Genomic DNA, 19,808 nt, shown 5'->3' on the forward strand with positions numbered 1-19,808 from the left:
TCGTATATTTCTTTTCTTGTGCAAGTGAACAACTGACTGACTTCTGTATGTGTTTTGTAGGGGCGATGGGGTAGCCTTGTGGTTGAAGCATTTGCAAGTCACGCAGAAGACCTGGGTTCGATACCATTGATACAAGGTGCGAAACCCAATGCTGGTGTCATCTACAGCTATAGTGAGTGAGTGCAGTTTTACACCGCACATACCAATACTGCAGCATGGAGTCCGGACCAGACAATCCAGTGATTAACATCATGAGCATCGATCTAAGCATTTGGGACACGAGAACGTGTGTTAACCAAGTCACCAACTCGATCCCGGTAGTTGCCTCTTACGTCATTCATGAGTTACTGAAGATCAATTCTAACCCGGAATTCTAATTCACGGGTTCTGCCATCATATTGCTAGGGTATTTCTAAAACCAGCGTAAAATCAACATGCTCTATGGCTCTTGTACACTCCTCTTTCCTCGAACGAAGGTACTATTTCCTGATTGGTAACGTGGTTTCAACAATGGCGGCACGTACGAAATCGTTTTCGTTTTTAACGGTGAAACTGAAATGAGAGAAAAGTAACTTTGTATGAAAACTAACTCCCTATTGTTGATAAGGGTGTCTATCGCCATGGAAGCGCCATAACTAGATATACTGAACCATGGAACGCGAGAAGTGGAACATGTTCTCCTATAGTGAGAAGGAACACCCACAGAAACCTCGTTAACTGGACACTGGGTGGTATATGTCACTCGCTATACTGACGTTTACGTTGCTTGCGATAACTGGAGATGTGGACACAAATCCAGGTCCGCCTAAAAAATTAATACATTCTACCCAGATTCAAATACGGCTCTCGATGAAAAATACACCAAGTGAAGTGCTACCTGATAATGAATAAGTACCCGCGGATATCCCTTATTGGTATGCTTGGAAAATTCGTCACCTGAAGTATGTGTGAAAGACTCACTCTGTGAGTTAATGCCTATGAGAAAGTAGTACAATGACAAGCTGGCTTTAGGGACGGATAATACTCAAAAGATACTGCAGATTGAACAGCAAAAGAAACATAGTTTCGAAAACTGGAAATCTCATAAACGTAAGGGCTCATGAGTGTGGAACGTTCATGGTTAAGTGACCTAATGATCCCAGAGGAGACGATGTCATGCAGTTTGACGCCCATGCAAAACACTCACACAAACACAATCACAGTGCAGAAGGCCCTAATTTTAACATGTGCATCGACGGTTCTGGGTGCACAGCATCCATTTAACTCTAAGGTATCCTTTACAAAGGTTTGTAACAAAAAACAGCCCACTTGCACCTGCAGGTGTACACGGCACATACGCGATGACTAAGCAGGCGGGAATGACCGCTGGAACGTTTCACGTATATAGCAATCTGTGCAACCGCTGTAGCTTGACAATTGGGTTGTCATTTCACCACCAGTACATGACCTTGCTGATGGTCGGACACGAGCGGTTTATCCGAGTCACTCACCTAAGGAACCCAACTCAAACTCAAGCAGGAACAGTAACAGCAACCTTAGTTCATGGGAAAAGTGGAGCTGTGTGCAGTGATGCGAATATGCTTCGTCTTCGTGCTGCTGGAATTCGCTGCCAATGGCCATATGTGGGGCCAGTCTTGACACGTTAACAACGCCAAGCGATGTTTACAGCGCTCACAAAGCAAGGGTGTCGATGGACTATCTGGGTAAGAACAACATTAACGTTCTTCCATGGCCGTCTCTTTCCCGGGATATGGCTCACAATGAACTTATTCTGGGACGACATCGAACGTAGGAACCGATTGCTGCAGGTAGACACCCACTTGCACAGTAAAACAAAGATTGGTCTTTGAGTGGAACCACTAGCCACATGTATTCTTTCAGGCTCTAATGGAATCAATGAGATGGCGTTACACGACTTATGTGGAAGCTCAAGGTATCTGCGCTACTTTTGGCGTTTAGGGGTATCTCCATTTGAAGGACAGTGATCAATTTGAACTCATTGCAATTCAATGTCAATTCTTCAGCTCGGCTGCTAAGATTCCGAGTTTTTCAATATCTTAACCATGTATTATATTCAAAACAGATGACTGTAATCATGTCTAATTATATAAGTGTTCAAGAACAGTAAACCTTTAAATCATGAAGGAATAACATATTCAATTATTTAAACTATTAGTCACGAAATGGTGACAGGTCCGGGTATTGAGACTAATTACCCAACCGTCCCGCGTATCCCGTCCCAGCCCAATTTGTTTATAAGTTCGTTGTATATAAACCAGTTTAAAAAAAGAGATCAACAGGCTACAAAGATAACAATAAAGATATTCAGTTATAAATTGTAAAACAATATAAATTCATTGGCGTCATTCTTACGTCCCAGTTGTCACGGAAACCAACTACTCAACTTCGAGCTTTGGATGACAAAAAGCATTAACGAGTGCAGTGTATATTACAAGCTGTCAAATATAAAGATGGTTTTAACACAGATGTATTTTTCAAATTTTATACACCAAGATGTCGCCTACATTATGTAATGAGTGTAAAATCTTGGGTCATATTAAGTTTGACAACACTGAAAGAATCCATATTTTGGCTTACAAGAAACTCAAGAGAGCAAGACAGTTAATTCCTGTCGTTCTTCCTGGAAGTAGCCGTTACTCTACACATTTTCATACGTTAAAGGTCACATGCAACGTAAAATACAACTTTGCAGATTCTGATACCTTTCGGTATGCACTTGCAGAAACAAATCATCAAAAATGCCAATTCAACCTACAAAGTTGAAAAAAACACGATGAAAAAAACCCCCGCGAAATCGGAGTTCAAACGATTCACTAAATTTCCCCAAGCGCTGGGGGAAAAACTGGTTTCAACAGCAGTGCTGCGCTGCGCCTATAACGCATGCGCAGTGAATGGGTTCGCGGAGATTGAAACAGTATGCCTGCCCGGAGTATGAGGTCGTGTACACAAACAAGTAAATAATCTACTCGTTACACAAAGAAAACTTGTTGATTGTGGTAAGCAGCCTCTGCCACAGAGAAAGTCAGGTTTATTGACACCTATATGTCTGCCTGCCTTTCTGCTAACGACATTAAGCAATACACAGCTTCAATCATTGACCACACGCAATTTGAACTTAACACCTATCAGGCTATACGCTATAAACAAAATAAATTGATTTATGACTTGTGCACACGAGTCCTGTCTCTGCGACATTATGTAATTAGGCAGGTGTGATACTTGTACACATGACATGTTTTTTAATGTTTGTGGGTTGCAAACAAACTACGTGTACATCTATTATTCTCGGATGACTGGATCTGACGGAAACTGGTACAAACTCTTGTCAGTTTCAAGTCCTGCTTTGTACTTGGACGAACGACAGTTTCCAGTCGCGCAATACTTCACCATCTTTACAGAAATGATTTTTGATTGAATCGAACGGAAATTCTGTATCAGATTCTACAAAACCCAACATCTCTATATACATTCTTTATGGATAACAACTTCTTCTAGTGCATATGAGTTTGTCTGACAACAATATATGAATCCATGCAGAACGACGCAGCAAGTACAATAGAAGAAGTTGTTATCCATAAAGAATGCTACTTTCTTGTGACTCGCCATACTTCTAAAATGCTCATCAAACAGATCATTTTTCTGTACGCCAATCGGAAGCCGTCGTTACACTTGAGTGCACCCCCACCCGCTATGACTGGGTTCGGTCTCCCGAAGGCTTGTTTCGAGGGAAGTAAGCCCAAGTACAAAATATTGCACTTTTGAATCGCGATTGTACCCATATAATTTTGTTTATTTATTTCTCTACAAGCAGGAATTTATATTATATCTCATGAATAACTGATAATTGTATTTCAATTATGTTTGATTTCTTGGTTGCATGTGATCTTTAAACTTCAATATGCTTCTTCTCTATGATGAATCCGTGAAAACAAACTGGCTAAACGCTGTAAGAAATGTTTTATGTTCTAATCGCTTCTAACTGAATAAGGGTGCCGCAATTTTCACAAAGGAATAACAGACTCAGTCTGGTATGCAGTTTTGGGATGTTCTACCTTTCATACTTTCAAAACAATTTTTGAAACAGAAAGATCTTTAACAGCTGTGAAAATTCCAAAATTAATGCGTATACTGGCGTATATTTAAGAAATTGAAAAGGGAAGGGCATTATATATCTGTACAGAATAAATATGTAAAGTTTTGTAAAGAAATGGATGAATTTCATGCTCTTTCGTGAGGCATCCCATTAATCATATCCCCAAAAGTTCTTTAAAAACATTATTTTATAGTTTCATTCTGTTAATGACCGTTTAGAACGATGATATATAGAGAGCACTGCTCGGTATATTTATCATGCATTTATGCTTAGAACATCGTGTAAAACTGAGTAGGTGAATTTAGTTTTACGCCGCACTCAACAATATGCAGCTTTATGGCGGCGGTCTGTATATAATCGAGTCTGGACCAGACAACACAGTGATCAGCATGAGCATTGATCTGCACAAATGGAACCCGATGACATGTGTCAACCAAGTCAGCGAACCTGACTACCCGATCCCGTTAGTCGCTTCTTACGAAAAGCACGGTCGCCTTTTGTGCCAAGCATGGGTTGCTGAAGACCTATTCTACCCCGGATCTTCACGGGTCGTGTAAAAATTACTCGTATTGCCTGTGCACTGTTATGTACACGTATTATCCCTATGTAAGTTATCGACCGATGGTCTAAAGCGGTAAAAATGATGATGATACATGATGATGATGATGATGATGATGATGATGATGATGATGATGATGACGATGATGATGATCCCTAGTGTGGAGATGTTGTTTACAAACAGCCACCACTTTCTTCCTTGATTATTTAGTGCAGGGCTAAACATCCAACAAAAATCAAAACAGTCATGATACAAAATAACATTCCACAGGCAATGGGGTTTGGGTTTTTTACTGTTTTGTTTTAGAGCGAGTGAGTGTGTTTAGTTTTACGCTGCACTCAGCAGTATTCCAGCTATATAACGGCGGTCTGTAAATAATAGAGTCTGGACAAGACAATCCAGTGATCAACAGCATGAGCATCGATCTGCGAAACTAGGAACCGATGACATGTGTCGGTCAAGTCAGCGAGCCTGACCACCCGATCCCGTAAGTCGCTTTAAACAAGCATAGTCGCTTTATGTGGGTTGCTGACGGCCTATTTTACCCCGGACCTTCACGGGGAGATGCTAAATGAATGGATGTGAAGATTAAATATTGTTAAAATAAGTAAACAAATGAATGACGAAACGTGTGAGTAGAAGCTATCGGCATGCCAGAACGACGTCCCTATGAAAGTAATTCACACACTATGTCCTATTGTGCAATGAGTGAGTGAGTGCGTGAACATTTAACGTCACATCGGCAATGTTTCACACACATCCTGACGGGAACAAATTTGACGTTTATAAAGACTATGTAAATGTAATAAACCTATCGTCAAAGCACACTAAAACAACTAGACTGTCACAGTTAAAATTAAAACTAGCATGCAAAGTTAAAACCAATAACATCATTTTAACATTTTAAGATTGTCAATAAGCATGGTTTACCAACATGGGGAACTGTAGACGATTAAAGAATGGTGCTTATGGCAAAGTGAATAAGATCCTTTGAACATGGAGTATAGTCCACTGAACTTCTTGAACTTCCATCTGGGAACCATGATTTCTTCATTGCGTGCAATATCGTTGGAGAGTGATCACTCCTACAATGATCATATTAGTGTATATTCAAAGCAACTTAAATGTGAAGGATCTGAAATTGTAAATACAGGGATCCGATTCTGTTTCAGTAGCCATTGCCATTGTACGACATACTGGCAAGTGACAGATTCCAGATATTGACAATGAGGCACGTGCTCAGATAGTGACAGATCCAGTGTCTCCTAGCACCATGAACCATGTGTCATATAAAAGCAACTGGAGCCATTAAGAAGATTCGTATTCAGCAGGGATTGGAGAACTAGATTTGGATTGGTTATGTTAAGGTAAAAACACCTGTCTTTCAAAAATACCATTTTAGTTGCCAAGTTTCCTATGGGCGTTACTTTCTCCACCATTTGCCACTGATGTCAATATTCTTTTGAACAAAATATTATAATCACTTTCAGATGAATAGGAAACTCCTGCACGTATGATTGAAACTGAGAATCACATAATTGTGGCTGAAGAAAGATGTCATAGAACAGCGATTGGTAACGTCATATGAATTTCAGGAAGTCACCGATATTGTTGGACACTCCATAGTGAATAGTTTGGACAACTGGATTAGCTTCACATACTCTATTAACCAATGTCTATTGATTCTACAATGAGCGGTGTTCAGCGTATTAAGTGACAAGTGTGTACAATGTTGGAACTCTAGAGGCCCCAGTAAAACCTGAACCTAGATGTGTGCATTTCACGAATCAATACACCCACATGCACTTTCTGTAACCAACACAGTGTATTCAGTCTTACGACGGACACTTGAGCTAACGGGGCAATGATGCTTTTGCATATTTCAGGAACCCCACTTGCTATTTGCCTGTCTGACTGAAATCCTGCTGTTACCACAAGTATCCGACGGGACACGGGAATTGTTAAAATGATATCTGAATCTATTTTGCAGCAGTTGTTATACCTAATGACTATGGCATCAGCAGAAATTAGTCAAGAGTCGTATACAGTTGTACGTGGATATTGGTTGACAAACACTAATGTTGACTGTGGGTTACAAACCAACAAAACGGTCCAAAGCATGGTGTCTCCAGCACTGTCTTTCTTTATCCTGCGCAAGTGCTTCGTTCAGACAAACCGACGGTATTTGTGAACTCCACAGTCTGAAGTTATACGATGGTGATTCAACATTTGTGGAAAGCGACGACTCTCTCTGGTGCCCCTTAGGAATATTTCAAATAAAGCCAGCTATAAATGCGATTCTAAATATCATTTCCCGCAAAGGTGGTTCGGGAATTGTCTCAGTAGTATATTCTTGCGTCTATGGACAAACGCATATTTTATGGATGTAACCCGTCTTCATGATTCCAAAAGTTTGCCTTTATAGTTTTTTTTAGAAATATCACCCAACAAAGATTATACGGACGGACACAGCAGATTACAGTGATTGAAATAATGTAAGCTAGCGGGCAAAAGAAAGAACATTTTCAAATTGTTATGAATTGAACGTTTTTGAGATAACCAAATCTGAGCGATAATAGACATGGCTGGATACGTTCAAAACGTATCTTCCATGGAATGCACGTGCAGAAATGTGGTTTTAAAAGGGGTAGTCGAATGCTGCAGTGAAAAAACAAAACAAGTATGCCACATTTGACCTAGGAAGAAAGAGAGAGCCATTAGAATACCAAGTCTCATATTGCCCGAACGTTCTGGTGCACACTACTGACAGTGTCCAGGCTTTACAGGCAGACTGGTTGTACCCAAGACAGAACCAGGAGTTGAAGACCACGTGTCACAACACCGGATGAAGACCGCTACGATTCAGCTGCGCAACTGTCTGGTAACAGCAACGTCGACAGCGGAAACGGCACCGGGTCATGGTATCAGTCGACTGCAGTGTTGAGATGATTGCGTGCAGCAGGATTTCGGGCCTTTCGGGCCTGCCAGTCCTTCTGTTGCATGGCCTCGACCCCTCAACATCGGCGAAGTCGACTGTCTGCAGTAGGCACGGCACGTTTACAGGTGACAAGTACGAAATTGGCAACGAGTTCTACTCACAGACGATGAAGTCGCTCCAGCCTATACTGTAATGAGTGCAGAATGCATGTCTACCGACGTCCTGGAAGTTCAACCTTACGGTGGTGGTAGGGTGCGATGGGGGATGGGATCTGTAGTGAAGTACAAACTCCATTGGTGCTGATAAATGGCCACCTGAGGGCACACCGCTACATTTAGCACGTGTTGCAGCCAGTTGTCTCGCCTTTCTTGCAAACTCAGGGTCAGGGTGCCATATTCCATCATGATAAAGTAAGGCCTCGCTCAGCAAGAGCAAGATTCGTCTTGCAATTTCACTTACGACTAACGTTGCAACGATCGTCTTGCAACATCAGTTCTGAATGGTGTTGCAACAATCCAATGTTTCTTTATGTTGATTACTGCACTGATCGATGCTCATGCTGTTAATCACTGGATTGCCTGGTCCAGGCTCGATTATTTACAGAGTGCTGGAATATGAATGAGTGCGGCGTAAAACTCATTCACTCACTCAGAGTTTCAAAGCAGCAATGTGCCGACTATTGAATGTCAGGGAAGAGTATTTCTCAGTACTACAAGGGAAAAGGCAAACCAAATTGCTGTTTATTTTAATTATGTACTAGTCTTCCATTTCATTCAGTGTGTTCTCCAAGACCTACATGGTGTAGGACACACCATAGTTATTGTACAACTCAAAACAGCGTTCAGCTAACATTTTCAAAATTTAATAATGAAGGTGGAATTCTAGGGAGCAATCAATCAGATGCATTGTAGTACTCTATGAATTAAGTTTCATCCTTAAAACGACTGAAGTAATATTTGTTATGAGCAAAAGAATTCAAGAACAATTATTCCATCTAATGTGATGAATAAGTTAATACTTCATTTAATAGCAGTGGAAGACATCTCAACATTCTTCAGAGATCTGAAGATTTTTTGACAACTCGTGTCGCAAAAGGCATCATTTGACAACCTGGTATTTGTGGGCGAACAATTTCATGAAAGAATACCTGTTAGTTTTAGTAGTTGACATGTTAAAGTGCTCTTTTATGAACAGAGCAAAGTCGAACTAGTTTCTATGGAAACAGGAAACAAAGTCACCTTCCTAACATTCCTAAACAACAAACAACACCACTGCAGCCCTTGGTCAATACACATACGTGTGTCTCACAGTTCTTCTATAAAGATACCTTAATAAGTTCAAATTGTTTCCATGGAAATGGAGTAAATTAACATCGACAAATATCTGTACGTACCAGACTTCATGATCACCACTTCGGAATGTGTTTGATATACCGAGGGAAAACAAAATAAGGGATCACATGAAAGCACAAGTGTTCCCATATTTTCTTGCCGGTTTCTTCACAATCTATACGAGACAGTAAGTGAAGATCACAGTTAGAACTGATCTTTGGTAACCCATGCTTGTCGTAAGGGGCGACAAACGGGATCGTGTGCTCAGGCTTGTTGACTTGGTTGACACACGTGATCGTATCCCAATTGCGGTGATCGATGCTCATGTTATTGACCATTGGAATGCCTGGTCCTGACTCATATATTTACAAAACGCCGCCATATTGTTGGCATACGCACTCACTCATAACATCTAGTCGAAAAGCAGTACAAGAAGTACATTACAAATATATTTACAGCTAAACTGACGGGCAAAAGAAAGTGAACATTGTTAATACAGATTGATAAAATCAAAGCAAAACATATGATATGTTTTAAAGTTATAGTATATTTATTGAAGCCAGCATTTGAGACAATGCACCAACAGGGTCTATGAGAAACCCATTAAGAGAACGTGTCATGTAATGGACAGACGAGTAGGAATAGCATTGTTCAGAGATACAGCAATGGTCAAACATGGAATGTCTCAGTCTCTGGTCTGCAGAATGTCATCTCTGTATCTCTTAGCGTTCACGTTTCCACGTATTACGACCAATTGTGTACGTTGATTCCCACACATTCCTCCCCTCCCCACCCCACTCCACTCCACCCCACACCATCACATCCAACACCATCACACCGCCTCCTCCAAAACGATGCACTTCTTGGACGCAGTTCGGCGTTTGTGTTTCTTCTCTGCGATGGTATACTCGCACCCGCCTATCATTAAGGAACACGGCGAATCGAATAAAAACCACTCGCTGCCAGTTTCGTACGATGTCGATGTACGATTTCGTACGTCAATGCCAATCCAGGACGTCGAACTCTAATACCTGCTGCACTTGGACGTCGTAGCATGGTATGTCGACTAATGACATGACCTAACCCCATGTTTCCGCAGATGAAGAATACGCAGATGGCGGTCTTCCTGTGGCGTCGTCACATGTGGTCTGTCTGTGGCCTGTCGTGGGTGCTACCAGTCTGCCTGTAACGCTGGAACAGCCTGATCATGGTACCACGTGTACAGTTGTAGGGTTTTCTAATCTCTTGCAGTTTTTCTACAAAATTCATTATTAAACCTAAGCCATGCTTGAAGCAAAGGCAGTTTTGGTATCTGACCATCTGTTTATCCCCAAAATGTAACAGCAAGTGAAGAAAATGATAATTTCTATGCGTGGTACAAAGCAAAATCACCTAAGTCACATAAAAATTACAAGGCAAAATAACCTTAGTTAGGGAATACTTTTATCACCTCCAATTTCATGACTTATTGTGTTTGAATCATACGCACACAAAAACCAAACTCTGAAGAACAGTTTTGTTTTCATTTATTCAAATATTAATGCAAAATTAAATTCAAATGAAACATTTGACGGGAAGAAAATATGTCCATTTGATGTAGGTAAAAAAATGGAAAGATGAAGGTCAACACGGCAGATAAGTTCAACATTTCATTGTAACTGTTTTCTTTCTTTGAAAGCAGAAATATCAAATAGGAACAGTTTAAGATGAACATAAACTCCTTAACAGCTGAACACTTTAAAAGAAAACATCGAACCACAGCGACAGTTAGAAGATTTGTGGTACTTGACCACTTTCTACTAAAATCCTTAACATAACATCAAGTGAGTTCCTCTGGAAATATACGAAGGCAATATCATCATGGGCAATAGCAGACGCCCTGACATCAGATATCTAATGAGGCGTCCTGTTGAACATCAGCTTGTCTACGCAAACGAACTTCATCTGGTTTCGTTTTGAATGACGTGAACATCTAGGATTAGTTGACAATGGATTCTCCGTGTCCATTAGGTGTCAGGGCTCATGCATTGTGGCTGTTGTTTACGCTCATCTGCCTCATACCTCTCTCTCTCAAAATAAGTGTTCACTTTCATTTTACTTTAGTTAGAGAGCGAGTAGAATATTGATATAAAAGAGATGACGGATCACTGGCACAAGTACAAAGGATCGTTGGGGGAAATACGTCAGCTTCCAACACAATAGAGCTGGAATAGCCGGTCTCTTGTTTGCAGGCACGATGACATTAATGTAGCTGAGATCGAATGTCATTTTTCTTGAATTGCATACATGAACATTGAAAGCTCAGTTAGTAGAACTTCCCTTTTTATCTTCCGCCATAAGAGTACTCTTTCAACTCGATCATTCAACATCATTTATTTCATTATCACTTTCACTTACGGTTAAGACTCTGACATAGTGAATAGTATTAATCAGTATAAAGCGATACATGTCGCTCTCAGATCTAAAATGACCACAACGTGGGCGACAACTAGGGTGAAATCAAGCGGTTATTATATTTCATAAGACAAAATCCAAAACTTAAAGATAAAACAATCACTGGGAGAACAGACTTGACAAAGGATGGTTGTACGTAGTTGCCAAAACCAGCTTGACCTTTGTTTACGCCGCCTTTTGCGATAATACAATGGGCGTCACACATTGTACCCACGTATGGAATCGATCCCGGGTTTTCGGCGTGAAGAATGAACGCTTTTACCACTAGGCTACCGTATGCCCACAACAGTATTTGATAAAATAAAGAGTATATGGGGCATGATTGTTACAAATCTTATCAATATCGTGCATGCAAAACAGGGGCATGAATACAAGCTCTCACTCCTGGTCGATGCGAGAATGATTTAAGGTGGAATACGGTGCCGTACCTCTGTTTGTGCTGGCAATATACTGTGTTAAGTCACCGTTGTGATCGGGCGTTCTTATGGTGGTGTGTGGGCTGAGAAAATTGTCCTGCAGGATGATGATGATGATGATGATGATGATGATGATTATATCAGATGTATCTCTAATTTGTATTCTGCTTACTGGGCTACTTCTCTTTCTTCAATTTTAGTGTTACGTCATAATGGGTTGATGTCACGGCTCTCCGTTATCTAACCCATTTGCTTCTACAGTACCGTTGCTTACAGATGAAGGAGTCTCTTTATACGTGATGAATAATTTAAAATTATTATCTTGGAATGAATATGCCAGGAGGATAATAGCCAGCCCATCCGCAAGATTTTCAATAATACATTCCAAATATTATGTGCAGTTACTGATACGGAAAGCAATAACAGTCCAAATGATTTACCTTATTTGGTTTTGTATTAAATGTATGGGAGCGGTGTTAATATCAGCCTTAAAGCTTGCTGCCCAACCCATTTTTATGAATAATAATAATATCTTGCTTCCTGATAATTGGTTGGTTCGTGATAACTATCACCGTACGTTCAGATTACATCGCACCCAACCAAAAGCGGTTTTGCATTTCACGTGGTAAGGCGTTGCTCTTGTTCACATACAACTGTGCAAATAATGAAATCAGATTCAGATTTGTTTTACTTTGATTTACAGCTGTATAAAATGATATTATATCTAACCACGACAGCGACAGTAAGATAAGTCAAACTCTCCACTAGACTGTTTTTCAAAAGGGATGATTTTAACTTTCCAATGGTCAAGTTCCCTTTGAGCAATATTCCTTATGTGTTCATATTTCACAACTTTTGAGGTACAATCAAGCGTCATCTTTTTATCAGGGTTTCAAAATGAGATGCCACGGTAACCTTTGTTCAGATGTTGTTTGATCACGTCTATACCATGCATGGCCTCGGTAAAACCTTCAAGAAGGATTATGGTAGACATGTGGAGAAATTTCCAAATCTGACGTATCAGCGACAAAAAAAAAATGCCAATTCGCTATTTTGACTTATACTAGTAGCATATGATCCCCAAATATGTCACGCGAACTAATTACTAGACTTACCATTTGTTTATGACGGGTGTCATGAGGTGAGGCAGAATAGGCTCGCCTTTACGAATCACCATTCCAGTTAGTGATTCACTGTTAGTTATTCATAAACAGACGCTATGTCATCGCATCGCATTGTGACAACCACTGGATTGTCTGGTTCAGGGTCATTGTTAAAACATCATGCAGCTGTAATGCTGTTGAAACACATACCTGCACAATAGTCACCATATTACATTTTGCAGTACTTTCTGCTTTTGGCACCGATGTCATCTGACTGTGGAAAGGGGTTTGTCGTTTCTATTCGTGAGTATTGGTTTACCTGTTTAAGCAATATTTCAGCAATAACTGAGCATGGGTCACAAGACATGAGATTCACACATTGTGGAAAATCGAACACTTTTACCACCACTCTCGACAGTGAGGAAGGAATCTTACACACCAAAAGGACAGCATAGCTGGCTATCCATGGCGATTCAGAGTATGTACGAGACGCCATACAACCATTCTATAGTACAACATCGTTTTTGACATTGTGTGATGCCATGTATTTCATCATAATCATTGGTAGAATTGTGTAGTATGTTTGTCTGTGAGTAACATCGGAAGAAAGTCATTTGAAGGAACCTGACAACACTTCACTGTATGTTAATTTGTGACAGAGTTACTGTGTTGGAAGCAAGCAAAGTAAGCTAATGATTGAATTGTCTCCGATATGTCATCGATTTTCATCAATATTGCATCGAGAAGGTATCTTTCGCAATGTGACTTCACACTGATTCAAAGAGCACAAACACCTTCAATGCTTAAAGGAGGTATACTAAACAGAGCGAGAGAGTGAGTTGAGTTTTACACCGCACTCAGCACATATCCCAGCTATATGGCGACGGTCTGTAAATAACCGAGTGTGGACCAGACAATTCAGTGATCAATAACATGAGCATCGATCACAAGTCAACCAAGTCAGTCAGCCTGACCACCCGATCCCGACGATCGCGATCTTACGACGAGCATATTCGCCTTTTATGGCAAGCATAGGCCAGGTTGCTGACGATCCTATTCTACCCCGGGACCTTAAGGGGTCATACTAAATAGAGTACAAAGTAAACATTTACAAATTCAAAACATGATTATTATTATTTCACTGCTAAATGAACGCACCAGACCACTATCCCGCGGGTCCAGTTACTCAAGGTGTTCGGGAGTCTGTACTTTGCTGGGAGGGTATGGTCCCAAATAGAACGTGTTGCTTTAACCACATTTCCAATGGTATTGTGTATTGTGTAACATTATAGCGCTCTTAAATTACATCTTACACTATACTCTAGGCCTGCTAGCCCCGAAATACATCAAACGTCTGTTATTATGTTACCCTAAGCCCAAAACTATGGCAGATGCATGTCGAAATCGAGGTTTCCCCGAGCGGCAACTGTGATTTCATGGTGGGATGAATGTACATAACGCATGCGCAGTGGATAGGTTCGCGGAGATTCAGAACAGTATGCGTGCCCGGAGTATGAGGTCGTGAGCAGTAGTCTAATCTTGGTCGTGTACACAAACAAGTAAATAATCTACTCGTTACGTAACAAAAACTTGCTGATTGTGGTAAGCAGTCTCTGTCACAGAGAAAGCTCAATGTCTGCCTGCCTGTAAGCTGAAGACAACATGCTGTACACAGCTTCAATCATTGACCACATGCAATTTGAACTTAACACCTATCAATCTATGCGACATAAAGAAAATAAATTGATTTATGACTCTTGCACCCGTGTACTGTCTTTGTCACATTATGTAATTAGACAGGTGTGATACTTGTACACATGACATGTTTTTATGTCTGTCGGTTGCAAACAAACTACATCTATTTTTCTCGGATGACTGGATCTGACGGAAACTGGTGTAAACTCTTGTCAGTTTCAAGTCCTGCTTTGTATTTGGACGAATGACGGTTTCCAACCACGCAGTAGTTTGCCATCTCTACTGAAATGATTTTTAATTGGATCGAGCGCACATTCAGAGAACATCTGTTTACAAAAACCCAACACCGCTATATACATTCTTCATGAATAACAACTTCTTTTAGTGTATATGATTTTGGTGTATGGATTCATACTGAAATGACGCATCAAGTACAAAAAAGAAGTTATTATTCATAAAGAATCTTACTTTCTTGTGCCCATCAAACAGATCATCTTTCTGTACACACAATGAGCCCTCAGCGTATCAGCAAATGAACAAGCCAATCGGAAGCCGTCGTTACACTTGAGTGCAGAAGCTACTGCTATGACTGGGTTCGATCTCCCGAGGGCTTCGTTTCCAGGCAATTAAGTAAGCCCAAGTACAAAATATTGCAATTTTAAATCGCGATTGTACGCTTATAATTTTGTTTATTTGGTTTTTTTCACAAGCAGCAATATATCATGTGTCATGAATAAGTGATAAATGTGTCTTAATTATGTCTGATTGTGTGGTTCCATGTGATTCCGATTTCGCACATGTGTACAATGAGTGAAACCCATTTGTGGTTCCTCGTCGGGACATTTGTAAAAAGCGGCATAAAACCATACTCCCTTTTTAGGTACAAGACGTAATATGAGTGAGTGAGTTGAGTTTTAAGCCACTCACGGCAGTATTCCAGATACATATCACAATGAAAAGGTATTTCTGAAATACAAGACGCTAAATAAATTCATTTCATGACAAATTTTATTTCTCCCGATTTCTGAAAACCGATTTAGCCAGTAGGATCCGGTATATGGCAGCATGGAAAAACATGGCAACCGACAGGACACACCACTTTGTGTTTGTGTCATTTAGGGTCCTCCGTCTTTGAGAGAATTTAATTACGATAGCATATTGGCATTCATTGTTGAATTAGTCTCATCTATGACTGAACACTCAAAACGTTTTTTTTGAAGTCATTCGCAATTTGATTTCAGTCCGTCCTTCCGGCTCTTTTATTTCTGCTCAGTATTACGTCACCATTTGTTCTTGACAACGACAACGCACAGACAACTCGATTGAAGAAATCTTGGAGAGTTTTCTTCCAATTCATCTTACGTCTCTATTTCATCCCAAGTGTGCTAAATAATATAGGGAGCAGATCCGAAGAAAGAGCTGACCAGAGAAGTACTGGCATGTTCTCCTTTTTCAAGAAATGTCACTTCGTGTGGATGGGCATTATCTCGCTGGCGCCTGAGGTTACGTTGTTTTCGAATGAACGGTTACTGGAGGTACGAATGCTACGAGAAAAGTTACGAGAGCTTTGTGAAACGGGGCTCTGTTTCGAAGACCTGTCAGACTGCCATTGTCAATTACAAGTGTCCAACCATGAAATGTGATGGATACCCATACTATAACGCCGTCGGCACCAAGCTATCAACGTTTCGGGTCAATGCACGGGTCAGCATACACTTGTCATGCCATCTCGGCTGTCTTAATCAAATTTCGACTTGGGGGTTAAGAAAAGACCATCCCAATCTTGTCGCCTGTTCCTTAGATGGCTGTCTGCAGCAAACAAGACGTACTTGTCGGTGAAGTTTGGGCACAACTAGCAGTCGGGGCCGGATGATGTGCTCTCTCATTCGGTTCTGTACAGTCCTGGAACTGATTGGACCACAGCAAAAATAACTTCGTTTTCGTACACCAGAAACCTAACTGAAACAAAATGAAAACTTATGTTTCAGTTACATTTCCATAAAGTTTCCAGAAAATGAAACCCACAATCCGGAAAGGCTCCAGTGAGGTTTCGTTACCCAGATTATAGTAGGGGCTCCAGTGAGTTTCCGTTGCCCAGATTCCTGTAAGGCTCCAGTTGGTTTCCATTACCCAGGTTCCAATAAGTTTCCGTTGGGTTTCTGTTAACCAGATTCCAAAGAGGTTCCAATGGGTTTCCGCTATCCTCTACTTTCAGTGGGTTTCAGTAACTTAATTAAATTAGGTTCCCCACTGATTTCTGTTTCTTTTAATCACATTAACCATATTCCATAAGTTAACCAGAATGTGTGTGGCTAGATTTGGTTTTAGTTAGTAGACTTGGAATGTTCCGAGGAGTCAAATTGGCAGTCCGGAATTCCTTAGATCGGTCAGCCGAATGTAGTCGACCGGTCTGAGTCAACTGTCTCGTGCTACCATTATGATGGAAACGTCTCCATATTGATGAGATCGTGCTTCTATGGAGACTAAAATGTTTAGCCACTTCACTTTGTACCATGAAAGTCTCTTGTTGGTTTGTATTACTTCCGCAAGTTTATATTACTGTCAAATTACTTAAAATGCCAGAACATATATGCCAAGGTGAAAAAAAATGGCTCTTTAGGCTTCTGCTTCTCAGCGGATAGGAATCTTTTCAACAGAAATGTGATTGCTCTGTTATATGCATCGTTGCCCATTGCTGCTGCTGATAACTGTTTTCGCATATTACAAACTGTTTGTTTCCAAGACAAGGGTGTTCTCACAAGACCAAATGAACGGAAAGTCTTGATGTGTGGGCGAATGAGTTAAGGTTTATTGACACATCGGCCTAATTTCAGCAATATGTTTATCGAGGGCCTGAAAACTTTGCCATGCGCAGTGTAGTTCCGAAATTCCCAACTTATGACTTAACAGTCACCCGTGAGGGCCTTGATAATTTTCCTAGTGCCTTCTTCCCATCTCCATCTTTAACTCCGCTTCCTTCCTCTCAACAACGGCATATGAAGGAGCATTGCTTTTCGATCGGACTTGACGTTTTGAGCAAAGATATGTAACACAACCTCCCCCATGGTATCTTTTTCTTTCGACATACATGGTAGATCCGGGACACGTTCTTCCCTGGAACCAATACAGCCCTGAATATAAGGCATTTAAAGATTTCACCTTACACAAGATTATTTTCTTACGACTTCACAGATGTGTTGACCTGGGACGGCTGGACAGTGGTGTTTCGGGCCCAGAGACACACAGGGACATCCAGCTACTCAGCATGGAAGAACGACAGACTCTACCACGACCACCCACTTCTGCCACTTCGACTGCAACCTGGCTGTTTCTCGCCCAACACATTGCGTCCATGCTGGGATCACTTCAGAAGCAAGATTATGTCTACATGGGAGACGGCCGGTATAAAGCTGGTATGTACGCCACTATTACCAAAGTACAGGCGAACTTAGTCATCCAACATCATAATGACGGTCTTACTCAGATGTTAGAAATACATCTGGTATCTATTCGTGTGTGGAGATCAATAACGAAAACCGATATCGATATTTCATAGCTGGTCATTCACATGTTAATGTTATCCATCTTATTATATGCATTAGGTATACGTGCCATAGCAAAATATCAGTTTGGTCAAGGCAGTTTTAAAATTGAATTGAAATTGATTCTAGATCAAACGGGACAAGCATTAGTCTGAGAAACACCTTTGCCAATGGTACAGTCACAGACCAAATAACTTAATCTGTTAGTCTCTTCTTCAGCTGAAAAAAATCAGGTCGGAAGGTGGAAATACAGAGATGTTATTTACACAAATGAGTATGTCGTGGAGTTCTGGCGATATGTGCGATTTTCTTTGGTAAAATATCAATTGGTTTAAGGGAATATGTGAAAGGTACAATTTGCTTTTCGAAATTACTTTTTTTTATCAGGTCGGCAGCATAAAATTGCAGAAATGTAAAGACGATTTGTTTCACTCTCTTCACATCTAGGGTCGGCGAATCCTTAGCGTGTGTCCGTGCATGAATTCGTGCATATGTATTCACATTTTAATCTACGATATTGTGAGAAACAATAACTTTTGTCAGGTGAAAGTTCTACTAATGAAGAACAGTCGCGTTCGGAAGGAAATTATTTTTGATGGGACTGGTACTACAAAAATGTCCTGGCTTACGGAAACAAGAGTGGTTAATTCAACATGGACGGACCTGAACACGTCAACATTCAATCGTTTCAGTATCAAAGGGTAAGTATTCATTTTATTCATTAAGTGTAAGTGAGTTTAGTTTTACGCCGCACTCAACAATATTCCAGCTATATGGCGGCGGTCCGTAAATAATCGAGTCTGGACCAGACAATCCAGTGATCAACAACACGAGCATCGACCTGCACAATTGGGAACCGATGACATGTGTCAACCAAGTCAACCAGCCTGACCACCCGATCCCGTTAGTCGCCTCTTACGACAAGCATAGTCGATTTTGTGGCAAGCATTACAAGCATAGTCGATAGAGAGGGAAACATGGCAGAGAAATTATTCATTTTGCAGTGCTATTGACTATGGTCTCAAGGAATCCCGTGAGTATCAATATAACCGGGCGGTGGGCCTTCTCCATGACGTCAATTTCAAGTGAAGTCGAACTTGACACCAATATAGTCGTTTTGCTTTGTGCTCTGGCGATGTCAAAACACGCGTTATAGCTGACGTTTTAAGGACCGTTTTGTTGCACACTTCTCTATGTGGAAGCCATTTTATTTTCATCTCGCCACTTAAGATGGACAGGTGAAATCTTATGATTCTGAACAGGGCTGCATTCTAAGAAGAAATTTGTCTCTTGTGGTCGACCTGAACATTGACGGTCATGGCCAGTTGGCTGATGGTCAATAGATGACAACCAACACCTCTTTCAGTAGCATTCAATAACATGCCAGCTATCCACATACCATCACCTTCAAATTCAGCTTTTGTCAATTGAGGTGGTCCCATATTTGCTTCTCAAAATGAAACCAATTGATTTTCCAAATTATAGATCTGCAAATACGGTTTATTGAATCTAACTAGATATTTGCTTACAGGCGGGTGCACACTTTAGACACGAAGCTTGAATTTGATCGTAGTAAATAAATAACTAATATCAATGGCAATGAAATGGCACCCGACATATCAAGATAATCATACAAAGAAAACATAGTTGTTCTAT

At 40.7% G+C, this 19,808-nt stretch overlaps 1 pseudogene; it reads left to right on the top strand.

Annotated features, from left to right (window-relative positions):
• Nucleotides 1–4,754: 4,754 nt before the first annotated feature.
• Nucleotides 4,755–19,808, top strand: part of LOC137297309 (uncharacterized) — a 36,803-nt pseudogene continuing 21,749 nt past the window's right edge.

The sequence above is a fragment of the Haliotis asinina genome, chromosome 9 (assembly GCF_037392515.1).
Source record: "Haliotis asinina isolate JCU_RB_2024 chromosome 9, JCU_Hal_asi_v2, whole genome shotgun sequence".
In the NCBI taxonomy this organism is placed as follows: Eukaryota; Metazoa; Mollusca; class Gastropoda; order Lepetellida; family Haliotidae; genus Haliotis; species Haliotis asinina.